The sequence below is a fragment of the Pristiophorus japonicus genome, chromosome 4, assembly GCF_044704955.1.
Source record: "Pristiophorus japonicus isolate sPriJap1 chromosome 4, sPriJap1.hap1, whole genome shotgun sequence".
Classification (NCBI taxonomy): Eukaryota; Metazoa; Chordata; class Chondrichthyes; family Pristiophoridae; genus Pristiophorus; species Pristiophorus japonicus.
The window spans coordinates 158,079,957-158,103,923 of record NC_091980.1 but is presented as its reverse complement, the minus strand read 5'-3'; the positions used below and the strand labels follow the sequence as shown (position 1 = coordinate 158,103,923).

General features: G+C 52.5%; 1 long non-coding RNA gene across 1 annotated transcript; it reads right to left on the bottom strand.

The window, feature by feature from the left end:
* Positions 1-2,990: 2,990 nt before the first annotated feature.
* LOC139262242 (uncharacterized) lies at positions 2,991-16,706 on the bottom strand. Its single transcript, XR_011592926.1, has 3 exons — positions 16,054-16,706; positions 3,310-3,472; positions 2,991-3,078 (listed from the first exon to the last, which is right to left on the bottom strand). It is a non-coding gene; the product is annotated as an uncharacterized lncRNA (long non-coding RNA).
* Between the last annotated feature and the right edge of the window lie 7,261 nt (positions 16,707-23,967).

The following is a 23,967-nucleotide window of genomic DNA, read 5'->3' as shown; positions in this document are numbered from 1 at the left end:
TATTCCGTATGCCTTCTTAACCACCTTATCTACCTGGCCTGCTACTTTCAGGGATTTGTGGACAAGCACTCCAAGGTCCCTTTGTTCATCTACACTATTAAGTGGCTTAATGTGTATACTCTTTTCTTATTAGCCCTCCCAAAGTGCATCCCCTCACACTTCTCTGAATTAAATTCCATTTGCCACTGCTCTGCCCACCTGACCAGTAGATTGATATCCTCCTGCAGTCCTTGACTTTCCTCTTCATTATCAACCACACAGCCAATTTTAGTGTCATCTGCAAACTTCTTAATCATACTCCCTATATTCAAATCTAGATCATCGAGATATACCACAAAAGCTAGGGACCCAGTACTGAACCCTGCGGAACCCCACTGGAAACATCCTTCCAGTCGCCAAAACATCCATCAACCATTACCCTTTGCTTCCTACCTCTAAGCCAATTTTGGATCCAACTTGCCACTTTGCCCTGGATCTCATGGGCATTAACCTTTGTGACCAGTTTACCATGTGGGACCTTATCAAAAGCTTTGCTAAAGTCCATATATACTACATCGTATGCACTACCCTCCTGGTTACCTCCTCAAAAAATTCAATCAGGTTAGTCAAAAACGATCTTCCCTTAACAAATCCGTGCTGACTGTCCCTAATTAATCATTGCCTTTCCAAATGTAGATTTATCCTGTCTTTCAGGATTTTTTTCCAATTATTTTCCCACCACTGAGGTTAGGCTGATAGGCCTGTAATTACTTGGCCTATCCCTTTCTCCCTTCTTAAACAAGGGTACTACATTAGCAGTCCTCCAATCCTCCAGCACCATGCCCAGATCCAAAGAGGATTGGAAAATGATGGTCAAGGCCTCTCCTATTTCATCTTTTACTTCGCTCAACAGCCTGGGATGCATTTCATCCGGGCTTGGGGACTTAACTACTTTCAAAGCTGCTAAACCCCTTAATACCTCCTCTCTCACGATACTTATCTCATCCAGAATATCACACTCCTCCTCGATAGCTGTATCTGCATTGCCCCTTTCCTTTGTGAAAACCGACCCAAAGTTTTCATTAAGAACCATACCAACATCTTCCGCCTCCACATAAAGATTACCCTCATGGTCTCTAATAGGCCCTACCCTTTCTTTAGTTACCCTCTTGCTCTTAATATATTTATAGAACATCTTTGGGTTTTCCTTAATTTTACTGGCCAAGAATTTCTCGTGCTCTCTCTTAGCATTCCTAATATCCTTTTTAATTTTGCCTCTTAACTTTCTATATTCCTCTAAAGATTCTATAGTATTTAGCTGTTGGCATATGACATAAGCGTCCCTTTTTTTCTTAATCCTCCCCTGTAAGTCCCTAGACATCCGGAGGCTCTACAATTGTTATTCCCAGCCTTTTTCTTTAAGGGCACATGTTTGGCCTGAGCCTTCCGGATCTCCTCTTTGACTGCCTCCCACTGTTCTGACACTGATTTACCCACAAGTAGCTGTTTCCAGTCCACTATGGCCAAATCACTCCTTAACTTAGCAAAGTTAGCTTTTCCTCAATTCGGAACTTTTATTCCAGGCCTATTCTTGTCCTTATCCATAACCAACTTGAATCTGACCGAATTATGGTCACTGGCACCCCTGCAACCTGCCCAGCTTCAATTCTCCAAAACTAAATCCAAGACCGCCCCCTCTCATGTTGGGCTTGCTACATACTGACTAAAAAGTTCTCTTGAATGCATTTTAAGAATTCCGCATCTTCTATACCCTTCACACTATATTTGTCCCAATCAATATTTGGATAGTTAAAATCCCCTAATATTACTATCCTATGGTTTTTAGACCACAGCAATTTGCCTCCATATTTGCTCCTCTATCTCCCTCCCACTGTTTGGGGGTCTATAATATACGCCCAGCAGTGTGATCGCATCTTTTTTATTTTTCAATTCAACCCACATGGCCTCATTTGATGATCCCTCTAACATATCTTCCCTTCTCACCGCTGTAATTGTTTCTTTAATCAGTACTGCAACCATGCCCCCCCACACCTTTTACCCCCCTCTCTATCTTGCCTAAAAAGCTTGTAGCCAGGAATGTTGATCTGCCAAACCTGCCCCTCTTTCAGCCATGTTTCTGTAATGGCTATAATGTCATACTCCGGTGTCTACCTGTGCTCTTAGCTCATCCGCCTTATTCGCTATACTCCTTGCATTAAAGTATATACCATTCAGCACGGGATGATCTCCTTGCTTACTACATACTAAGCCCTATTTCCTCTAGCTTACAGATTCGCTTTCTAAATTCTTGCTATCCAATGCCTCAAGAATTTAAAGCCTTCCCTCCTACACCAACTCGCCAGCCACGCGTTCATCCTCTCTATCCTTCTATTCTCGTACTCATTAGCACGTGGAACTGGTAGTAACCCGCAGATTGCTACCTTTGAGGTCTTACCCTTTAATTTTCTTCCTAGCTCTGCCTCTTTCTGCCTCTTTCTACCTATGTCGTTGGTCCCGATATGGACCATGAGCTCTAGCTGTTTACCCTCCCCCCCCAGAATGCCCTGCGTCCACTCTGTGACATGCCGGACAGAGTTCTCATTTTTCCCGACAGTCCCGATACCTCATCACCCACCCCACTGATGGTGTCCAGGAGTGATCACATAAGGTCAATGCTCTCCACACTCATTGCCATCATCTGAATCACATCTGTTCGATCCTGCACCTCAGGAGAGCGCTGTCGAGCTCTCCTTCCCTTCCTCACCCTGGGTGTGCCTCACTGCATCCCACTGGGACCCCCAGCCTCGGACGGTGGGGCCCTGGGTGTGGCTCGATGCACCCCACTGGAATTCCCAGCCTCAGACTGTGGGAAACAATGGAATGTCCTTCCAACACTCATACCACTCAGGAAAGGACCTGGCTCCGCAATGAGTGGCACCTGCACCTCCTCCAATATAACAGTGGGGGCTTCATCCATCCCCTCCCCCTCCCCCTCACCCCCATGCTCTTGGTCTGGAAGGTGGGATTGGAAGATGTTCTCCTCTTCAGGCTCGTCCGCGTCTGAATCTTCTTCTGCATCGTCAGGGTTGGCCTCAAGTTCTGCAAAATATAACAGAACAGACAAATGGTTAGCAGCAGAGGAGGGGCCAGGGTGGGTGGCATGAGTAGACTCACACAGCACAGGTAGCAGGCTGATTTGAAGGACCACAATGAATGATAGCACAGTGCATCAACCAAAACGTAGCTGACGGAGACATCCCCATGAACTGAAGCATGGCTAGAACCACGTAACATTTAGCAAAGGCAGACTGTGGAATTTGCAGGACTTACCCTCTCCCTCGAGTGTGAGCCCAGCTTGTGCAGTGGTGGTTGCTTTTCTCCAGGCAGTATCCATCAAAGCAGCGACCCTCTCTTTCAAGGATGTCAGTGGGTGCAGATTAACCGGGCCTCCTCCTGTTCGAGTTCTTTCCCTTTTGTTGTGTGCCACCTTCATCTGCAAAGATGAAAATATAACTTTTTAGAGAGGGTGTCCTTCTGCTGGGTGGGGCATACACAGATGGTCACATTCACAATTGCAATTCCAGTGAATAAATGAAAATATTACTTACACTAACTACTTGACCAAAATCCTGAAAAACGAGCGTAACTCTGGCAATACGCCAAAAAACGGCATTGGTGAAAATTGAACCCATTATCTGGTCCTTATCACAGTGCTGTGTGTGGGAGCTTGCTGTGCACAAATTGCCTGTGGCGTTTCCCACATTACAACAGTGACTACACTCCAAAAGTACTTCATTGGTTGTAAAGCGCTTTGAGACGTCCTGAGTCGATGTATAAATGCAATTCTTTCTTTTAATTCAAATATCTGACAAATGAACATGGATTGTAATCCCCAGCATGAATGGCATTTGTAGTCAGCTTCCTCGGTGAGTGGGAGGGGCAGCTCGTCTGGGAGAGGGAGGGGAGGGGCAGGACATCTGGGAGTGAAAAAGGGAGTGAGATTAAGAAAGGGAAGATAGACAATGAAAGTAAACTAGCGCAAAATATAAAAACAGATAGCAAGAGTTTTTACAGGTATATAAAAAGGAAAAGGGTGACTAAAGTAAATGTTGGTCCCTTAGAGGATGAGACCGGGGAATTAGTAATGGGGAACATGGAGATGGCAGAAACTCTGAACAAATATTTTGTATCAGTCTTTATGGTAGAGGACTCTAATAATATTCCAACAGTGGATAGTCAAGGGGCTATAGGGGGGAAGGAACTTAACACAATCACTAAGGAGGTGGTACTCAGTAAGATAATGGGACTAAAGGCAGATAAATCCCCTGGACCTGATGGCTTGCATCCTAGGGTCTTAAGAGAAGTAGCGGCAGGGATTGTGTTTACATTGGGAGTAATTTACCAAAATTCCCTGGATTCTGGGGAGGTCCCAACAGATTGGAAAACTGCAAATGTAACACCCCTATTGAAAAAAGGAGGCAGACAAAAAGCAGGAAACTATAGACCAGTTAGCCTAACATCTGTGGTTGGGAAAATGTTGGAGTCTATTATTAAAGAAGCAGTAGCAGGACATTTGGAAAAGCAAAATTCGGTCAGGTAGAGTCAGCATTGATTTATGAAGGGGAAGTCATATTTGACAAATTTGCTGGAATTCTTTGAGGATGTAACGAACAGGGTGAATAAAGGGGAACCAGTGGATGTGGTGTATTTGGACTTCCAGAAGGCATTTGACAAGATGCCACATAAAAGGTTACTGCACAAGATAAAAGTTCACGGGGTTGGGGGTAATATATTAGTGTCATGTATCTTACATTATTATATATAACTGTATCCTAACATGCTATACATGTCTGTAATAAGATATGACCTGTAACCACCAGCATAACTTACCACCAGGGATGCACTTGCAAGAGACAGGTATATAAGGACAGGTCTCAGGCAAGTGCAGCATTCCAGAGCTGTGAAATAAAGGTGCAGGTCCAGAGTGAACTTGACTTCACTACATGCCTCGTGTGAATCTGTACTGAGGGGACAGGACTTTACAGTGGCGACGAGTTACGGGATTACAGAATTCACAGAATGGCGAACAAAGGATCAGATGAAAAGTACAATACGGGAGACAATTGGGAGGACTTTATAGAAAGGCTCCAGCAAAGCTTTGTAACCAAAGACTGGTTAGGCGACGATAAGGCAGACAAGAGGAGAGCCCATCTCTTGACCAGCTGTGGCTTGAAAACATACGCTTTAATGAAGGATCTGTTGGCACCCGAGAAACCAACAAGCAAGTCATTTGAAGAATTGAGCACACTGGAAAGAGACCACCTGAAGCCAGCGAGCAGCCTACACATGGCCAGGCACAGGTTCTACAACTACAGACGCTGTGTGGGCCAGAGCATACCCGACTTCGTGGCGGAACTTCGGAGGTTGGCTAGTTTATGTGAGTTCTCCGATGAACTGAGGAGAGAAATGCTGAGAGACTTTTTCATTGAAGGAATAGGCCACTCAGGCATATTCCGAAAGCTCATTGAGACCAAGAACCTGACCTTAGAGGCAGCAGCACTGGTTGCACAGACATTCTTGGTAGGGGAAGAAGAAACGAGGTTGATTTACAATGCAGGTACGACAATTAACGAAATATCGGAACAAGAAGCACTAAACAAGCTGCTACCCCCACACACAGACAAAACCGGGAGAACAGGCTCTCGACAGCAGGCAGAAGCCACCAAGGGCCACAGGAACGGCCGTTCACACCTCATCAACCCACAATGCGAGCAATCAACTACAAACTGAGAGAAGCTCAAGAGAGATCAGCCAGATGCAGCTCATTCTTTGGGAACACTTTGAACAATGGAACAGGTCTGTGCTGGAGGTGTAGGGGTGGGTGCTCGTCAAGGGAATGTCAATTTCAGCAGGCTGTATGCAGAAATTGTGAAAATACAGGGCATTTGGCCTGCATGTGCAAAAAAACGGCAGCTCGGCTGGTATACGAATCGGATGGGTCGGAAAGCGGACCAGAAGATGGTGGGGACAGTACCGGAGACACCGATGTACAGCGGGTCAACACAATCAATGGCCACTGCTCCTACAACAGGACGCCTCCTATAATGGTGAGGGTCCTAATCAACGGGATATCTGTCAACATGGAGCTGGATTCGGGAGCGAGTCAATCTCTCATGGGCGCTCAACAATTTGAACAACTGTGACCGCATAAAAGAGACGGACCAAAACTCACAAGGGTCGACACCAAACTAAGGACCTATACCAAAGAAATCGTACCAGTCCTCGTCAGCGCCATGCTCTCTGTCACACACAAAGGGACAGTGAACCGACATCCCCTGTGGATTGTCCCCGGAGACCCCCCCAGCACTGCTGGGGGGAAGCTGGCTGGCAAAACTAAACTGGAAATGGGATGATGTCCATGCCATGTCATTAGAGGAACGGACTTCCTGCTCAACAGTTATAAAGCGATTTGAACATCTCTTTCAGCCAGGTGTGGGCACTTTCAAAGGGGCCAAAGTCAAAATCTACATCAGACAGGATGCTAGATCGGTCCATCACAAGGCCAGAGCTGTACCCTATGTGATGAGGGAAAAGATTGAACACGAACTAGACAGGCTTCTGCGGGAAGGCATTATATCACCTGTGGAATTTAGCGACTGGGCAAGTCCCATCATCCCAGTCATGAAGCCTGATGGATCCGTACGAATCTATGGGGACTACAAATCTACCACAAACAGAGTCTCCCTACAGGACCAGTACCCGCTGCCCAGAGCGGAGGACTTATTTGCCACATTGGCTGGAGGTAAACTTTTCTCAAAATTAGACCTCACATCTGCGTATATGATGCAAGAATTGACCGAGGAATCCAAGCTACTCACCACCATCAACTCACATCGAGGCCTTTTCATGTACAATTGATGCCCATTCGGCATCAGGTCGGCAGCTGCCATATTCCAGCGCAACATGGAGAGTCTGCTCAAGTCCATCCCGGGGACGGTTCTATTTCAAGGCGACATACTTATCACGGGCAGAGACACCGACTCCCATCTCCGTAATTTGGAGGAAGTACTAAAGCGGTTGGATCGGGTAGGCCTACAAGTCAAGAAATCCAAGTGCCTGTTTCTCGCACCCGAGGTTGAATTTTTGGGCAGAAGGATTGCAGCTGATGGAATCCGCCCAACAGAGTCCAAAACAGAAGCAATTCGCCTGGCACCCAGGCTCCGGAATGTCTCAGAACTCCGCGCCTTTCTCGGGCTACTCAATTCTTTGGGAACTTTATGCAGAACTTAGGCACGCTGCTGGAGCTCTCCACATGCTACTCAGGAAGGGGTGCAATTGGTTTTGGGGGGGCACCCAGGAACGTGCCTTCAATAAGGCACGCAACCTTCTGTGTTCCAACAGTGTTTTGACTTTCTTTGACCCAGGTAAAAAGCTAGTTCTCACATGCGATGCGTCAGCGTATGGGGTCGGGTGCGTTTTGCAACATGTCAATAGTGCGGGCAAATTACAACCCATAGCTTATGCCTCCAGGTCACTTTCGCGGGCGGAGCGCGGGTACGGAATGGTAGAGAAGGAGGCGCTCGCGTGCGTGTACGGTGTCAAAAAGATGCACCAATACCTTTTCGGGGCCAAGTTCGCATTAGAAACCGACCACAAGCCCCTCACGTCCCTCCTATCCGAGAGCAAGGCAATAAATGCCAACGCCTCGGCGCGAATTCAACGGTGGGCATTCATGCTGGCGTCCTACAACTATACCATAAGGCACAGACCAGGCACAGACAACTGTGCCGACGCGCTCAGCAGGCTACCCCTGGCGACCACGGAAGGGTCTGACGAACAGGACTGTGAGATAGTCATGGCAATCAATGCCTTTGAGTCCACAGGTTCGTCCATGACGGCTCGCCAAATCAGAGCCTGGACGGCCAGCGACCCCACGTTATCCTTAGTAAAAAGATGTGTCTTAACTGGTGACTGGGCAGAGGCTCGCAATGCCTGCCCCGAGGAATTAAAACCCTTTCACAGGCGCATGCATGAGCTATCACTATATGTAGACTGCCTGATGTGGGGCAGCCGAGTAGTCATGCCTCTGCGAGGCAGAGAGGCATTTGTCCGGGAGCTCCACAGCGAGCACCCGGGGATCATTCTCATGAAGGCCATAGCCAGATCCCACGTCTGGTGGCCTGGTATTGATGCGGACTTGGAGCTCTGCGTCCGAAGGTGCATCATTTGTGCCCAACTCAGCAATGCCCCCAGGGAGGCTCCCCTGAGCCCCTGGCCCTGGCCTACCAAACCGTGGTCGCGGGTGCATGTAGACTATGCGGGCCCATTCATGGGCAAAATGTTCCTCGTAGTTGTAGATGCATTTTCAAAGTAGATCGAATGCACCATTTTAAACTTGAGCACAACCTCCACCAGTGTGGAGTGCCTCGCAACCATGTTTGCAACGCACGGAATCCCTGACATATTGGTCAGTGACAATGGTCCGTGCTTCACCAGCGCAGAATTCCAAGACTTTATAATTGACCATGGCATAAATCACATCAAGACAGCACCGTTCAAGCCGGCCTCCAACGGCCAGGCGGAGAGAGCAGTGCAAATCATTAAACAAGGCATGCTTAAAATCCAAGGTCCCACGCTGCAGGGTCGCCTGTTGCGACTGCTGCTGGCATACAGATCTCGTCCGCACTCATTGACTGGGATCCCCCCCACGCAACTGTTGATGAAAAGGACTTTAAAAACAAGACTCTCATTAATCCTCCCAGACATGCACGAAATTGTTGAGGCAAAGCGCCGTAAGCTGACTGAGTACCATGACAGAAATTCGAGGGGGAGATGGAATGAGATAGGGGACAAAGTGTTCTTACTAAACTATGGCAGGGGTCCCAAATGGCTTGCAGGGACAGTAACGGGCAAGGAAGGAAACAGGCTACTGGTAGTACAAATGGACAATGGCAAAACTTGCCGGAGGCATGTAGACCAAGTCAAAAGCAGATTTACCAACAACACTGTGGAACCAGAGGCAGACTACAATGTGGAACTCGCAGCACACCTGGTGGACAGACAGAGGGAACAACCTGAGGAAAGGGCAATCCCAACAGACAGCCCAGGCGAGATACCAGCAACCACACCCAAAGAAAAACAGACACCAAGGCAAACAACTGAACCACAACTCAGACGCTCCACGCGAGAGCGTAGACCACCTGAGAGACTGAACCTATAAAGACAATAAGACCTTGGGGGAGGGTGATGTCATGTATCTTACATTATTATATATAACTGTATCCCAACATGCTATACATGACTGTAATAAGATATGACCTGTAACCACCAGCATACCTTACCACCAGGGGTGCACTTACAAGAGAGAGGTATATAAGGACAGGTCTCAGGCAAGTGCAGCATTCCAGAGCTGTGAAATAAAGGTGCAGGTCCAGAGTGACCTTGACTTCACTACATGCCTCGTGTGAATCTGTACTGAGGGGACAGGACTTTACAATTAGTATGGATAGAGGATTGGCTAACTAACAGAGAACAGAGAGTCGGGATAAATGGTTCATTCTCTGGTTGGCAACCAGTAACTAGTGGGGTGCCGCAGGGATCAGCGCTGGGACCCCAACTATTTACAATCTATATTAACGACTTGGAAGATGGGACTGATTGTAACGTAGCCAAGTTTGCTGACGATACAAAGATGGGAGGAAAAGCAATGTGTGAGGAGGACACAAAAAATCTGCAACAGGCTAAGTGAGTGGGCAAAACTTTGGCAGATGGAGTATAATGTTGGAAAGTGTGAGATCATGCACTTTGGCAGAAAAAAATCAAACAGCAAGTTATTATTCAAATGGAGAAAGATTACAAAGTGCCACAGTACAGTGGGACCTGGGGGTACTTGTGCATGAAACACAAAAGGATAGTATGCAGGTACAGCAAGTGATCAGGAAGGCCAATGGTATCTTGGCCTTTATTGCAAAAGGGATGGAGTATAAAAGCAGGGAAGTCTTGCTACAGCTATACAGGGTATTGGTGAGGCCACACCTGGAATACTGCGTTAAGTTTTGGTTTCCATATTTACGAAAGGATATACTTGCTTTGGAGGCAGTTCAGAGAAGGTTCACTTGGTTGATTCCAGGGATGAGGGGGTTGACTTATGAGGAAAGGTTGAGTAGGTTGGGCCTCTACTCATTGGAATTCAGAATAATGAGAGGTGATCTTATCAAAACGTAAAAGATTATGAGGGGGCTTAACAAGGTGGATGCAGAGAGGATGTGTCCACTGATGGAGGAGACTAGAGGGCACAATCTTAGAATAAGGGGCCCCCCATTTAAAACAGAGATGAGGAGGAATTTCTTCTCTCAGAGGGTTGTAAATCTGTGGAATTCGCTGCCTCAGAGAGCTGTGGAAGCTGGGACATTGTATAAATTTAAGACAGAAATAGACAGTTTCTTGAACGATAAGGGGATTAAGGGGTTATGGGGAGCGGGCAGGGAAGTGGAGCTGAGTCTATGATCTGATCAGCCATGATCTTATTAAATGACGGAGCAGGCTCGAGGGGCCGTATGGTCTACTCCTGCTCCTGTTTCTTATGTTCTTATATCCTTATGAGTGGGAGGGAGGAGGGGAGGGGTAGGGCATCTGGGAGTGGGACGGAGGGAGGGGTAGCACATCTGGGAGTGGGAGAGGGAGGGAGGGAGGGGCAGAGATTTGGCCATGGATTGTCGAAGCATGTCTTCCAGCAGTTAACCAGGCAGAATGGTTTATGGCCATCTGTGGAGGAGGCAGCGTGTGACTGGCTCCTTCAACCATCCTGTCCTACAGATGGGGGCGAGAGGAACGGGAATGGAGTGGAGAGTAAGGGCAAATGGCAGGAATACAGACCGCACCAGAATAATCCTGAAGTCCCTGTGCAGAGGACTAGAGAAAGTAGCACAGTTTAAATGCTGACAGTCTGTTTGAGGGCCAGTAAGTTTGCAGAAGATGTCACCCTGCCAAGTAACTCTGTTTATTAGACACCGATTTGAGAGGGAAAAATGTACCGCTTGGAAGCTAATGCCCGTGAACTGCCAGGAATGTGCACTGCAATAAATTCTCCCACTCCCTGCAGCAGCAGCCAGCCAGCTCCCGGCCGTCCTGTCTATTTTCAGCCTGCGATCAGTCACCGCTCCCTCTGCCCACAGCCCGGCTCCTGCCTTGGGTGTCTCGCCTGTTCAACCAACACACTGCTGGCGTGTCGGTGCGTCTGTGTGTGCACTCAGCGAATCTGACCCCGAGACAGGGGAGGCAATTATTGTATGGAGGGATGGGGGCGGAGGGAGGGGTAGAGAAGGAGGGGGAGAGTGGGAGGGGAAGAGAGTGAGTGCGAGAGAGAGTAGGAGAGGGAGAGGGGGAGGGGAGAGGGGGTGAGGGAGGGGGAGGGGGAGAGAGTGAGTAGGAGAGAGAGTAGGAGAGGGAGAGTGGGAGGGGGAGAGAGGGGGAGAGAGAGTGGGAGGGAGAGGGGGAGAGAAAGTGGGAGAGTGGGAGGGGGAGGGGGAGAGAGAGAGAGAGGGGGAGTGAGAGGGGGGGAGACAGAGGGGGAGAGTGGGAGAGAGAGAGGGGGAGAGAGAGGGGGGAGTGGGAGAAGGAGGGGGAGAATGGGATGGGGAGTGTAAAGTCCTTACTCTGCAGCATGAAACCACACGAGGCACATTCCGGGGACAAGGTCACTCTGTGACCTTAACTCTTTATTACAGGACTCCAAAAACGATGACCCTGCGTGGGACCTCCCTTTATATACCTGTGTGATCAGGGAAGGAGTGTCTCCCACAAGTTCACCCCTTGTGGTCAAGGTGTGCATCTAGGTTGAGTGTATACAGTGATACAGTGGTGTTACATTGTAGTTACAAACATGACATCACCTGCCCCCCAAAGTCTGATTAGGATCATAGGTTTAGTCTTTCAGGCGGTCTCCGCTCCCTCGTAAAGTGCCACAGTTAGGGCTCTGGTTGTTACACATTGATGTGAGTGTCTGTCACCTGTGGTGATTCCGGCCTGTCCGGGTTGAACACAGGGACTGTGCATTCTTCTGATTGCTCTTGTTGCTCGTTCACTGGCGGTGGTGTGAGCTCCATCTCATGGTCTTATTCAGGTTCCTCTGTGTCGATGCTGAACCTTTTTTTTACTTGGTCCAGATGCTTACGGCATATCTGACCATTGTTGAGTTTTATCATGATGACCCTATTCCCCTCTTTGTCAATTACAGTACCCTCGAGCCATTTGGGCCCCATGGCGAGATTGAGGACGAATACAGGATCATTTATTTCTATACATTTTCCCCTCGAATTACGGTCATGGTACTCGTTTTGTGACTTGCTCTTGCCCTCAACTATGTCGGTCAGGACTGGGTGAATGAGGGACAACCGAGTTTTGAGTGTCCGTTTCATCAGTAACTCTGCGGGCGGGACCCCCGTGAGCGAGTGCGGTCGGGATCTATAGGCCAGCAGGAGACACAATAGACGGCATTGCATGGAGGGTCCTTGAATCCTGAGCATACCTTGATTAATGATTTGGACCACACGTTCCACCTGGCCATTGGAGGCTGGCTTGAACAGCGCAGTCCTGACATGGTTGATCCCATGGCCCAACATAAACACCCAGAATTCGTAGCTTATGAAACATGGGCCGTTATCACTAACCAGGATTTCCGGCAAGCCATGGGTTGCAAAGATCGCACGTAGGCTTTCCATGGTGGTGGATGACGTGCATGATTCAGAATGATGCACTCGATCCATTTCGAGTACGCATCTACCACAATAAGGAACATCTTTCCCATGAACGGGCCCGTGTAGTCAACATGAATGCGTGACCATGGCCTGGTGGACCAGGGCCACAGGCTGAGCGGGGCCTCCCTGGGAGCATTACCCAGCTGGGCACACATCGTGCACCTGCGAACACAGTGTTCCAGGTCTGAATCAATTCCAGGCCACCAAACGTGTGACCGGGCAATGGCCTTCATCAGCACAGTGCCTGGGTGCTCGCTGTGGAGGTTCCTGATGAATGCCTCCCTGCCCTTCTGGGACATAACTACCCGGCTGCCCCATAGTAGGCAGTCGGCTTGGATGAAGAGCTCATCCATCCGTGTGTGGAACGGTCTGACCTCCTTAGGGCATGCTCCATGTGCGGGCGCCTAATCCCCAGTCAGGACACATTTCTTAATCAGGGATAGGAGGGGATCGCTGTTTGTCCAGATTTTGATCTGGCGGGCTGTGTTAGGGGAGCCTGCGCTGTCAAAGTCATCGATAGCCATGACCATCTCAGCACTTTGCTCCGCTGCCCCCTAAGTGGTGGCCAGTGGAAGTCTACTGAGCGCGTTAGCGCAATTTTCAGTGCCGGACCGGTGTCGGATAGAGTAATTATAAGCAGCCAGCGTGAGAGCCCATCACTGTATGCGAGCCGATGCGTTGGCATTGATAGCCTTGCTGTCTGACAACAGGGATGTTAATGGCTTGTGGTCAGTCTCTAATTCAAACTTCCTACCGAAGAGGTACTAATGCATTTTTGTTACACCATAGACACATGCAAGCACTTCCTTCTCGACCATCCCATATCCCCGTTCTGCTTGAGAGAGCGACCTGGAGGCATAAGCCACAGGTTGTAGTTGACCCTCAGCATTGCCCTGCTGCAACACGCACCCAACCCCATAGGACAATGCATCACATGTCAGAACCAATTTTTTACAGGGGTCGTACAGGGTCAATAACTTGTTTGAACAAAGTAGGTTTCGCGCCCGATCAAAAGCCCGTTCCTGACAGTCCCCCCAAAACCAATCGCAACCCTTCCGCAGGAGCACGTGTAGCAGCTCCAACAACGTGCTCAAGTTCAGCAGAAAGTTCCCGAAATAGTTCAACAGTCCCAGGAATGAACGCAACTCCGATGTGTTGCAGGGCCTGGGTGCTCGTCGAATCAGTTCTGTTTTGGATTCGGTGGGCCGAATCCCATCTGCAGCAACCTTCCTGCCTAGAAACTCAACCTCAGGAGCTAAGAACACACGTTTAGACTTCTTGAGTCGCAGGCCTACCCAGTCCAGTTGGCGTAGCACCTCCTCCAGGTTGTGGAGGTGTTCCTCGGTGTCTCGACCCGTGATGAGGATGTCGTCCTGGAATACGATCGTTCCAGGAATGGATTTAAGCAGGCTTTCCATGTTTCTTTGAAAAATCACGGCCGCTGATCGAATGCCAAACGGGCACCTGTTGCAAACGAACAGTCCCTTGTGCGTGGTGATGGTGGTCAGTAGTTTAGATTCGTCAGCCAGTTCCTGGGTCATATAGGCTGAAGTGAGGTCCAATTTGGTGAACAGGTTGCCGCCTGCCAGCTTGGCGAAGAGGTCCTCTGCTCTCGGGAGCGGGTATTGATCTTGTAGGAACACCTGATTGATGGTGGTCTTGTAGTCGCCACAGATGCTGACAGAGCAATCCGCTTTTAGGACGGGAACGATGGGGCTCGCCGAGTCGCTGAATTCAATAGGCGAGATGATGCCCTCTCTCAACAGCCGGTCCAATTCGCTCTCGATTTTTTTCCCGCATCACATATGGCACCGCTCTGGTTTTGTGGTGCACTGACCTGGCATCCGGGGTGATGTGTATCACTACTTTAGTGCCTTTGAAAGTCCCGACGCCAGGTTGGAATAGTGAATCGAATTGTTGTAGGACTTGTGAGCACGAACTTCGCTCCACAGATGACATTGTGTGAACATCCCCCATTTCCAGTTCATCTCGTCTAACCAGCTCCTCCCCAACATTGCGGGACCATTGCCCGGCACAATCCAGAGCAGCAGCCGATTCACTAACCCATTGTGTGTGACAGCCTAGCACCGGAATGATTTATTTTGTGTAAGTCCGTAATTGTGTCTTAATACTTGCTAATTTGGGTCTACTGGCTTTAAGTGGCCATAGCTTCTCAAATTGCTGAACGCCCATGAGTGACTGGCTGGCCCCAGTGTCCAGCTCCATGCGTACTGGGATACCGTTTGTTCTGTGATGATGTGTGTATCGCCCCGGTACCTTAATGTAATGTAAGTACTATGCCACACCACAGAGGGCGCTGTGGTGGGAAACCCTGGTAGTACCTGTAACAGGTGCTATATAAGGCTGACCACCACACCTGAGAGGCACTCTGGAGCTGAACAATAAAGGACGAAGGTCACAGCAGTTAGACTTACACCAGACCGTGTGGAGTCAGTGATTTGTGTGCTACATACACCACATTGGCAACGAGGAAGCGGATGAACTCCACGCAACCATGGCTACTCTGGGCTCGCTAAAGGATTTTAACGTGGGCAATGATTGGGAGGCCTTTACGGAAAGGCTCGAGTACTACTTCACAGCAAACGACCTGACATAGGACACATACGCAATGAGAGATAAGCGTAAGGCGATATTGCTCTCCAGTTGTGGAGATGAGGTTTACTGTCTCGTCAGGGATTTGCTGGCACCTGGGAGCGCCAGGGACAAGTCATACAAGGAGCTGACTGAACTCATTCGTGACCAGTTAAAACCGAAGGAGAGCATCCTCACGGCCAGATACAAATTTTACCATCACTGCAGACCTGAGGGCCAGGATATCACCAAATATGCTGCGGACCTCAGGAGACTCGCGCCGCCGTGTGATTTTGGCCCATACCTTGACGAGGCTTTGCGGAACGTTTTCGTCATGGGGTTTGGCCACGAGGGCCTCCTTCACAAGCTGCTGGCCACGGAACCCACAGTCACTCTGACAAAGGCCATCACCATCAGCCGGGCACATATGACCTCGACTTGCAGCACCAAGCAAATAATCCACACAGTCTCGAACCCGGCAGGCACTGTCCACAGGATAGCGCCCACCACGGACAAAACTGCAGAACGTGGCTCTGTCCAGGACAGAGAGCACGGACCTCGGGATCCTGGAACTCAGAGTCCGCTGAGGGGGGCCAATCAAGCAGTACCATGCTGGCGCTGTGGAGGAGGCCATGAGGCTCACCGGTGCAGGTTTGCGGAATACACGTGCAATACCTGCCACGTTAAAGGCCACCTTCAGCGTATGTGTAAAAGAAATCAGACTCACCATGTGGCTGAGGAGATGGGGGATGATCCACTGTTCAGCGAGGAGCAGGTAGAAGAAGATGAGGTGCTTGGACTGTATACGTGCACCGACGATTCGCCTCCAGTGATAAGGGAAGTAAAAATCAACGGAGTCCCTGTGAGTATGGAAGTGGACACGGGCTCGGGTCCGTAGTTGATGAGTCGGAGAACTTTTGATAAACTGTGGATTAACCCAGCTGCACGACCCAAGCTGGTCCCGGTCACGGCGAAGCTGCGTACCTACACCAGGGAACTAATACCTGTTCTCGGCAGAGCGATGGTGCAGGTATCCCACGGGGACAAGACGCACGCTTTACCTCTGTGGGTCGTTGCAGGCGATGGGCCGACACTCCTCGGCCGGAGGTGGATGGGGACAGTCCGTGGGAGCTGGGAAGACTTCATCACTCCACAGGCTGCTGCTCCCCGGGGTGCTGCCGTGCCCCGGGTCCCCAGAGTGCAGCGCCGACCGAGCTGGAACTGCCGCCTCAACCCACCCACAGGCAAGTCCCAGGCCCGGATCTCACACAGAGACCCTGCAGCCTCAGCCCCCACAGGCAAGTCCCAGGCCCGGACCTCACACAGAGACCCTGTAGTCTTAATCCCCACAGGCAAGTCCCAGGCTCGGATCTCACACAGAGACCCTGCAGCCTTAATCCCCACAGGCAAGTCCCAGGCTCGGATCTCACACAGAGACCCTGCAGCCCCAGTCCCCACAGGCAAGTCCCAGGCCTGGACCTTACACACAGATCCCGCAGCCTCAGCCCCCACAGGCAAGTCCCAGGCCCGGATCTCACACAGAGACCCTGCAGCCTTAATCCCCACAGGCAAGTCCCAGGCTCGGATCTCACACAGAGACCCTGCAGCCCCAGCCGCCACAGGCAAGTCCCAGGCCCGGACCTCACACAGAGACCCTGCAGCCCCAGCCCCCACAGGCAAGTCCCAGACCTCACACAGAGACCCTGCAGCCTCAGCCCCCACAGGCAAGCCCCAGGCCCGGACCTCACACAGAGACCCTGCAGCCTTAATCCCCACAGGCAAGTCCCAGGCCCGGATCTCACACAGAGACCCTGCAGCCCCAGCCCCCACAGGCAAGTCCCAGACCCGGACCTCACACAGAGACCCTGCAGCCTCAGCCCCCACAAGCAAGTCCCAGGCCCGGATCTCACACAGAGACCCTGCAGCCTCAATCCCCCACAGGCAAGTCCCAGGCCCGGATCTCACACAGAGACCCTGCAGCCCCAGCCCCCACAGGCAAGTCCCAGGCCTGGACCTCACACAGAGACCCTGCAGCCTTAATCCCCACAGGCAAGTCCCAGGCCCGGACCTCACACAGAGACCCTGCAGAATTAATCCCCCACAGGCAAGTCCCAGGCCCGGACCTCACACAGAGACCCTGCAGCCTCAATCCCCCACAGGCAAGCCCCAGGCCCGGACCTCACACAGAGATCCTGCAGCCTCAGCCCCCACAGGCAAGTCCCAGGCCCGGATCTCACACAGAGACCCTGCAGCCTTAATCCCCACAGGCAAGTCCCAGGCCCGGATCTCACACAGAGACCCTGCAGCCCCAGCCCCCACAGGCAAGCCCCAGGCCCGGATCTCACACAGAGATCCTGCAGCCCCAGCCCCCACAGGCAAGTCCCAGGCCCGGATCTCACACAGAGACCCTGCAGCCTCAGCCCCCACAGGCAAGTCCCAGGCCCGGACCTCACACAGAGACCCTGCAGCCCCAGCCCCCACAGGCAAGTCCCAGGCCCGGATCTCACACAGAGATCCTGCAGCCCCAGCCCCCACAGGCAAGCAGCCCTGCACAGAGGGGCCTAGTGGGGGGGAGGGGTGAGCCGGCGGGGCGCTGCGGACGGGGTGCTGAGGGATCCAGGGGCTGGCGGTTCGGAAGGGCCCCGCAGAGGAAGAGGCCGTTGGGCAGGCCCCGCCGAGGAGCTGGTAGCGTCGGTCGGCGGCCATGGCAGCCGCAGGGGAGGCCGCTACGGAGACCGTGGGGGACGCGGCAAATGCGGCCCCGCTGGAGAGGCCACGGTGGCCGCAGGAGAGGCGGCAAGTCAGGTGGCAGCGGAGGGGAGCAGAGGCTGTGACGGCGGAGGGCATCCGGAGCGGCGGAGAAGAAGATGGCGGCGGCATCGTGTCGGAGCTGCAGAGCATCAAAGATGGCGGCGCCCAAGGAGAAGCCTCGTGGAATCCTCCTGCATCAAAGATGGCGCCTTAAAGAGGAAATGCACCCGGGAGTCTTAAAAGGGCCTTACAAAGAGGTGGTCCCCACAAAGGACTTCTGTTTGGCAGAGCGAGTCTAAAATGAGCTATGTTAATATGAGATAGTGAATTTATAATAAGAATTACTTTTTTTATGCTGACTGGCCACTGTATTTGTGTAAAATAATGGATGAAGTACAATTAATGATAACGGCGAACAAGGAAATCAAGGTTCCGCTACCAGTCAATAAACAGTTAATGTACCAGATAATATGTACCATACTAACGCACTGTCTATGCCCACCTGCCTTCCGTTGGACAAGTGTGATGTTATGTAATGATGTGTGTATCGTTGTCCTGCGTCCAGGTGGGGGGGAAGGTGATGTTATGTAATGATGTGTGTATCGTCCCAGTACCTTAAATGTAATGTAAGTACTATGCCACACCACAGAGGGCGCTGCGGTGGGAAACCCTGGTAGTACCTGTAACAAGGGCTATATAAGGCTGACCACCACATCTGGGAGGCACTCTGGAGCTGAACAATAAAGGGAAGGTCACAGCAGTTAGACTTACACCAGACCGTGTGGAGTCAGTGACTTATGTGCTACATACACCACACCGTTTAATAAAACCCTCATCATCATTGGTGGCGTTTTGGTGTATGAACAGTGAATATTCGCCACATGGACCCGCTGAACCTCAGCGCCCATCGATTCGCCCCAAAAGTCATCCTGCCTCAAATAACCCTCTTCTGGTCCATCCGCCTCCTATATTAGTCTGGTTGCAGACTTCCTGCACACTCGAGCTAAGTGGCCACTGAGATTGCAGTTCCTGCAGACAAACTGTTGAAATCTGCAAGATCTAGCTGAGTGTTTTCCCCCACACCTCCAGCATGAGTTAAAGTTTCCATTGTTGGGAACAAAGGGACTATGGCCAGGCATTCCACGCTGACTGTCCCTTTGATTGCTCTTAAGTAGCCTATTAATGGGTGTCAATGGCCCCATCCTGGGCCGCATTGTCCACTGTGATGGCGTTAATGTCCGTTCAGCCTGCCTTTGTCTCGGTTGAAGTCCTACTCTGGGGTCTATTGCTGCCTGGAGGGTGTCAGACTGTTCCTGCCTGCCTGCGGGGCTCTGAGTCACATTGATGATGTTGACTCCCTGATCCATCGCCGCATTAGAGGCAGAATTGCGCGCGTATATTATTTTCGTCTCTTCCTCCCCCGCCATGAAAGTTTGAGCCATCAGCGCCGCCACTTCCAAGGTCAAATCCTTGGTCTCAATTAATTTGCGGAAAATTCCCGGATGACCGATGCCTTCGATAAAGAAATCCCTTAGCATCTCCCCCCTGCAGGCATTTGTGAACTCACAGAGGCAGGCCAAACGCCAGAGGTCCGCTACGAAGTCCGGTATGCTCTGTCCTTCACGACGTCAGTGGCTGTAGAATCTGTGTCGAGCCATGTGTATGCTACTCACCGGTTTGAGGTGCTCCCCGATCAATTTGCTAAGTTCTTCAAAGGTTTTGTCCGCCGGCTTTTCGGGTGCTAGTAAGTCCTTCATGAGCGCGTAAGTCTTTGGTCTGCAGCTGGTCAAAAGATGAGGCCTTCGCTTGTCGGCCACTGCATCCCCCAGCCATTCTTTCGTAACGAAGCTTTGTTGAAGCCTCTCAACAAAATTGTCCCACTCTTTCCCAACACAGTACCGTTCCTCGATGCTACTGGTGGCCATTCTCATGGGTCGTGAATTCCCGTTTTTCGTTGCCAATGTAAAGTCCTTACTCTACAGCATGAAACCACATGAGGCACATTCTGGGGACAAGGTCACTCTGTGACCTTAACTCTTAATTCATAGGACTCCAAAAACGATGATCCTGCGTGGGACCTCCCTTTATATACCTGGGTGATCAGGTAAGGAGTGTCTCCCACAAGTTCACCCCTTGTGGTCAAGGTGTGCATCTAGGTTGAGTGTATACAGTAATACAGTGGTGTTACATTGTGGTTACATACATGACAGGGAGAGCGGGAGGGAGAGGGGGAAAGAGTGAGAGGGGGAGAGTGAGTGGGAGAGAGAGGGGGAGAGAGTAAGTGGGAGAGAGTGGGGGAGTAGGAGAGAGGGGGAAAGGGAGAGAGTGAGTGAGAAAGACAGAGGGAGAGAGGGAGGGGAAGAGAGAGAGTGGGCGAGTGAGTGGAGGGTGAGGGGGAGAGAGTGAGTGAGGGGGAGAGTGAAGGGGTGAGTGGAAGAGGGAGGGGATGAGGGAGAGAGAGTGGGAGGGAGCTGGGAGAGTAAGGAGGAGGGGGCGATCAGGAGGGGGAGGGGCCGATCAGGAGGGGCGATTGGGAGGGGGAGGGGCGATTGGAGGTTCATTCAACTGAATCTGACTGGGAGACAAAGGAGGCAATAATTATATGGGGGTAATTTGCTTGTTTGGGTGGCGGGGTGGTTGGGAGAGGGAGGGGTAATTGCGAGGGGGGGGAAGGGGTGATTGGGAGAGAGCGAGTGGGAGGGGGAGAGGGAGGAGAGGGAGGAGGTGATCGGGAGAGGGAGGGGATGATTTGGAGAGGGAGGGGTGAGTGGGAGAGTGAGAGGCGGAGAGTGAGGGGGAGAGTGGGAGGGGGAGAGAGGGAGGGGGAGAGTGGGAGTGTGAGGGGGAGAGGGTGAGGGGAAGAATGGGAGGGGGAGGGGGACTGGGAGGGGCCGAGTGTCGGGGGCTGGGAGAGAGGGGCTGAGTGTCGGGGGCTGAGTGTCAGGGGCTGAGTGTGGGGGGGCTGAGGGGGAGGGGCCGAGTGTCAGGGGCTGAGTGTGGGGGGGCCGAGGGGGAGGGGCCGAGTGCCAGGGGCTGAGGGTCGGAGGCCGAGGGGGAGGGGCCGAGTGTCGGGGGCCGAGGGGAGGGGCCGAGTGTGGGGGGCCGAGTGTCGCGGGCCGAGTGTGGGGGGCCGAGTGGGAGGGGCCGAGTGTGGGGGGCCGAGTGTTGCGGGCCGAGTGTGGGGGGCCGAGTGGGAGGGGCCGAGTGGGAGGGGTCGAGTGTGGGGGGCCGAGTGTGGGGGGCCGAGTGGGAGGGGTCGAGTGTGGGGGGCCGAGTGTGGGGGGTCGAGTGTGGGGGGCCGAGTGTGGGGGGTCGAGTGTGGGGGGCCGAGTGGGAGGAGTCAAGTGTCGGGGGCCGAGTGTCAGGGACCGAGGGGGAGGGGCCGAGTGTGGGGGGCCGAGTGTCGCGGGCCAAGTGTGGGGGGCCGAGTGGGAGGGGCCGAGTGTGGGGGGCCGAGTGGGAGGGGTCGAGTGTGGGGGGCCGAGTGTGGGGGGGCCGAGTGGGAGGGGTCGAGTGTGGGGAGCCGAGTGTCGCGGGCCGAGTGTGGGGGGCCGAGTGGGATGGGTTGAGTGTGGGGGGCCGAGTGTGGGGGGTCGAGTGTGGGGGATCGAGTGTGGGGGGCCGAGTGTGGGGGGTCGAGTGTGGGGGGCCGAGTGTGGGGGGCCGGGAGGGTGGTGGTAAGGGTCTGGCACTGCAGTGGCTCAGGGTGAGGCTCTCCTCTGCCTCCGGACTCCACATGTGGTCAGTATGTGTTCACAGATCTGGTGTTGAAGTAGCGGTCAGCGGGTGTCCTGATAATGACCACTGGTCCGGCCACAGCTAGACCTGTTTACCCACAATACAGCTGGCCTGCGGCACTGCATTCAGGGCAAAACCATTTTGTACTTGGGGCCTTCCAACAGGCGCTCGGCCCTGTTACAGGTGTTTACACATGCAATGGTCCTTGGGCCTGTGTAAGGTAAAGGCCCGGACTCCTACCTTCACAAAAATGCTTAAACCGTGTGGCAGAATGCCCAGGAATCATAGAATCATCTAAATTTACAGCACGGAAGGAGGCCAGTTCGGCCCATTGTGTCTGTGCAGGAGGACTAAGAGCTATCCAGCCTAATCCCACTTTCCAGCTCTAGGTCCGTAGCCCTGCAGGTTACGGCACTTCAAGTGTACATCCCAGCACTTTTTAAATGTGGTGAGGGTTTCTGCCTCCAACACTCTTTTAGGCAGTGAGTTCCAGACCCCCACCACCCTCTTGGTGAAGAAATTTCCCCTCAAATCCCCTCTAAACCTCCCCCCATTACTTTAAATCTATGCCCCCTGGTTGTTGACCCTCTGCTAAGGGAAATGGGTCCTTCCTATCCACTCTATCCAGGCCCCTCATAATTTTATACACCTCAATCAGCCTCCTCTGTTCCAAAGAAAATAACCCCAGCCTCTCCAACCTTATCCAGCCTGACCCCAGTCCAGCCAAGGAGATGATAGTTAATTCCAATCACTGACGGAGTATTTGCGGGTAGGAGTTGTGCCGGCCCAAGCAGCATTGATTGGGACTCTGCACGTATTTGGGGGGATGGAGGCAGTGGGCCTAAACAGGGAGGCCTGGCTCTCGCTCCCCTGCCTCCTGCGGTCCTGCTCCAGTTCCCAGCTCACATCTCCCAGCCTCCGGAGCAGACTGTCCTTTCCCACTGCACCTGTCTCCCGGACTCACACCAGCACTGAACCCTGGAGCCTCAGCCTTGGCTCTGCAATATCACTGCAGGCAACGGTTACCGTGGAAACAGCAACAAAAGGGAGGTTGTGGCAGAAGGCTGCACTTAACTAATTAGGAAGAAATGATTATATTTCCAAGTCAATGATCAGCAAGTTGCTTCGAGAGGGTGCAAAGATTTATTAGACTGTGCATCCCTGATTATAGTCACTCAACCATCGGTGGTCGTGCCTTTGTTGCCTAGGCCCCAGGCTCTGGAACTCCCTCCCTAAACCTCTCTACCTCTCTTTCCTCCTTTAAGACTCTCCTTAAAACCTACCTCTTTGACAAGCTTTTGGTCTTCTGTGCTCATTTCTACTTATGTAGCTTGATGTCAAATTTATTTATTTTGGCTTTTAGTACTCCTGTGATGCACCTTGGTACATTTTTCTATGTTAAAGGTGCTATATAAATACAAGCTGTTGTTGTTGTGGAATTATATCAGGGATGAGAGCCGAGAGAAGCTGGGCTTGTTCTCCGTAGAGCAGAGACGGTTAAGGGGAGATTTAATCGAAGGGTTCACAATTCTGAAGTGTTTTGATAGTTTCCAGTGGCAGACGGGTCGGTAACCAGAGGGCACACATTGAAGGTCAGTGGTAAAAGGACCAGAGGCGACGTGAGGGAATATCTGCAGGAGGCTGGAGGTCGGGGCTACGGGGAAGGGGAGACTGGAGATTGAGGCTGGGGAGGGGTGCTGGAGATCGGGGCTGTGGGGGGGAGGCTGGAGATTGGGGCTGTGGGGGGGGGGGGTGGCGGGGCTGGAGATCGAGGCTGTGGGGGGGGGAGGGCGGGGCTGTGGGGGGGGGGGCTGGAGATCGAGGCTGTGGGGGGGAGGCTGGAGATCGAGGCTGCGGGGGGGGGGGGCTGGAGATCGGGGCTGTGGGGGGGGTGCTGGAGATCGGGGCTATGGGGGGGGGGGCTGGAGATCGGGGCTGGGGGGGGGGGGGGGCTGGAGATCGGGGCTGTGGGGGGGGGGGCTGGAGATCGAGGCTGTGGGGGGGGAGGGCGGGGCTGTGGGGGGGGGGCTGGAGATCGGGGCTGCGGGGGGGGGAGGGCGGGGCTGTGGGGGGGGGCTGGAGATCGGGGCTGTGGGGGGGGGGGCTGGAGATCGGGGCTGTGGGGGGGGGGCTGGAGATCGGGGCTGTGGGG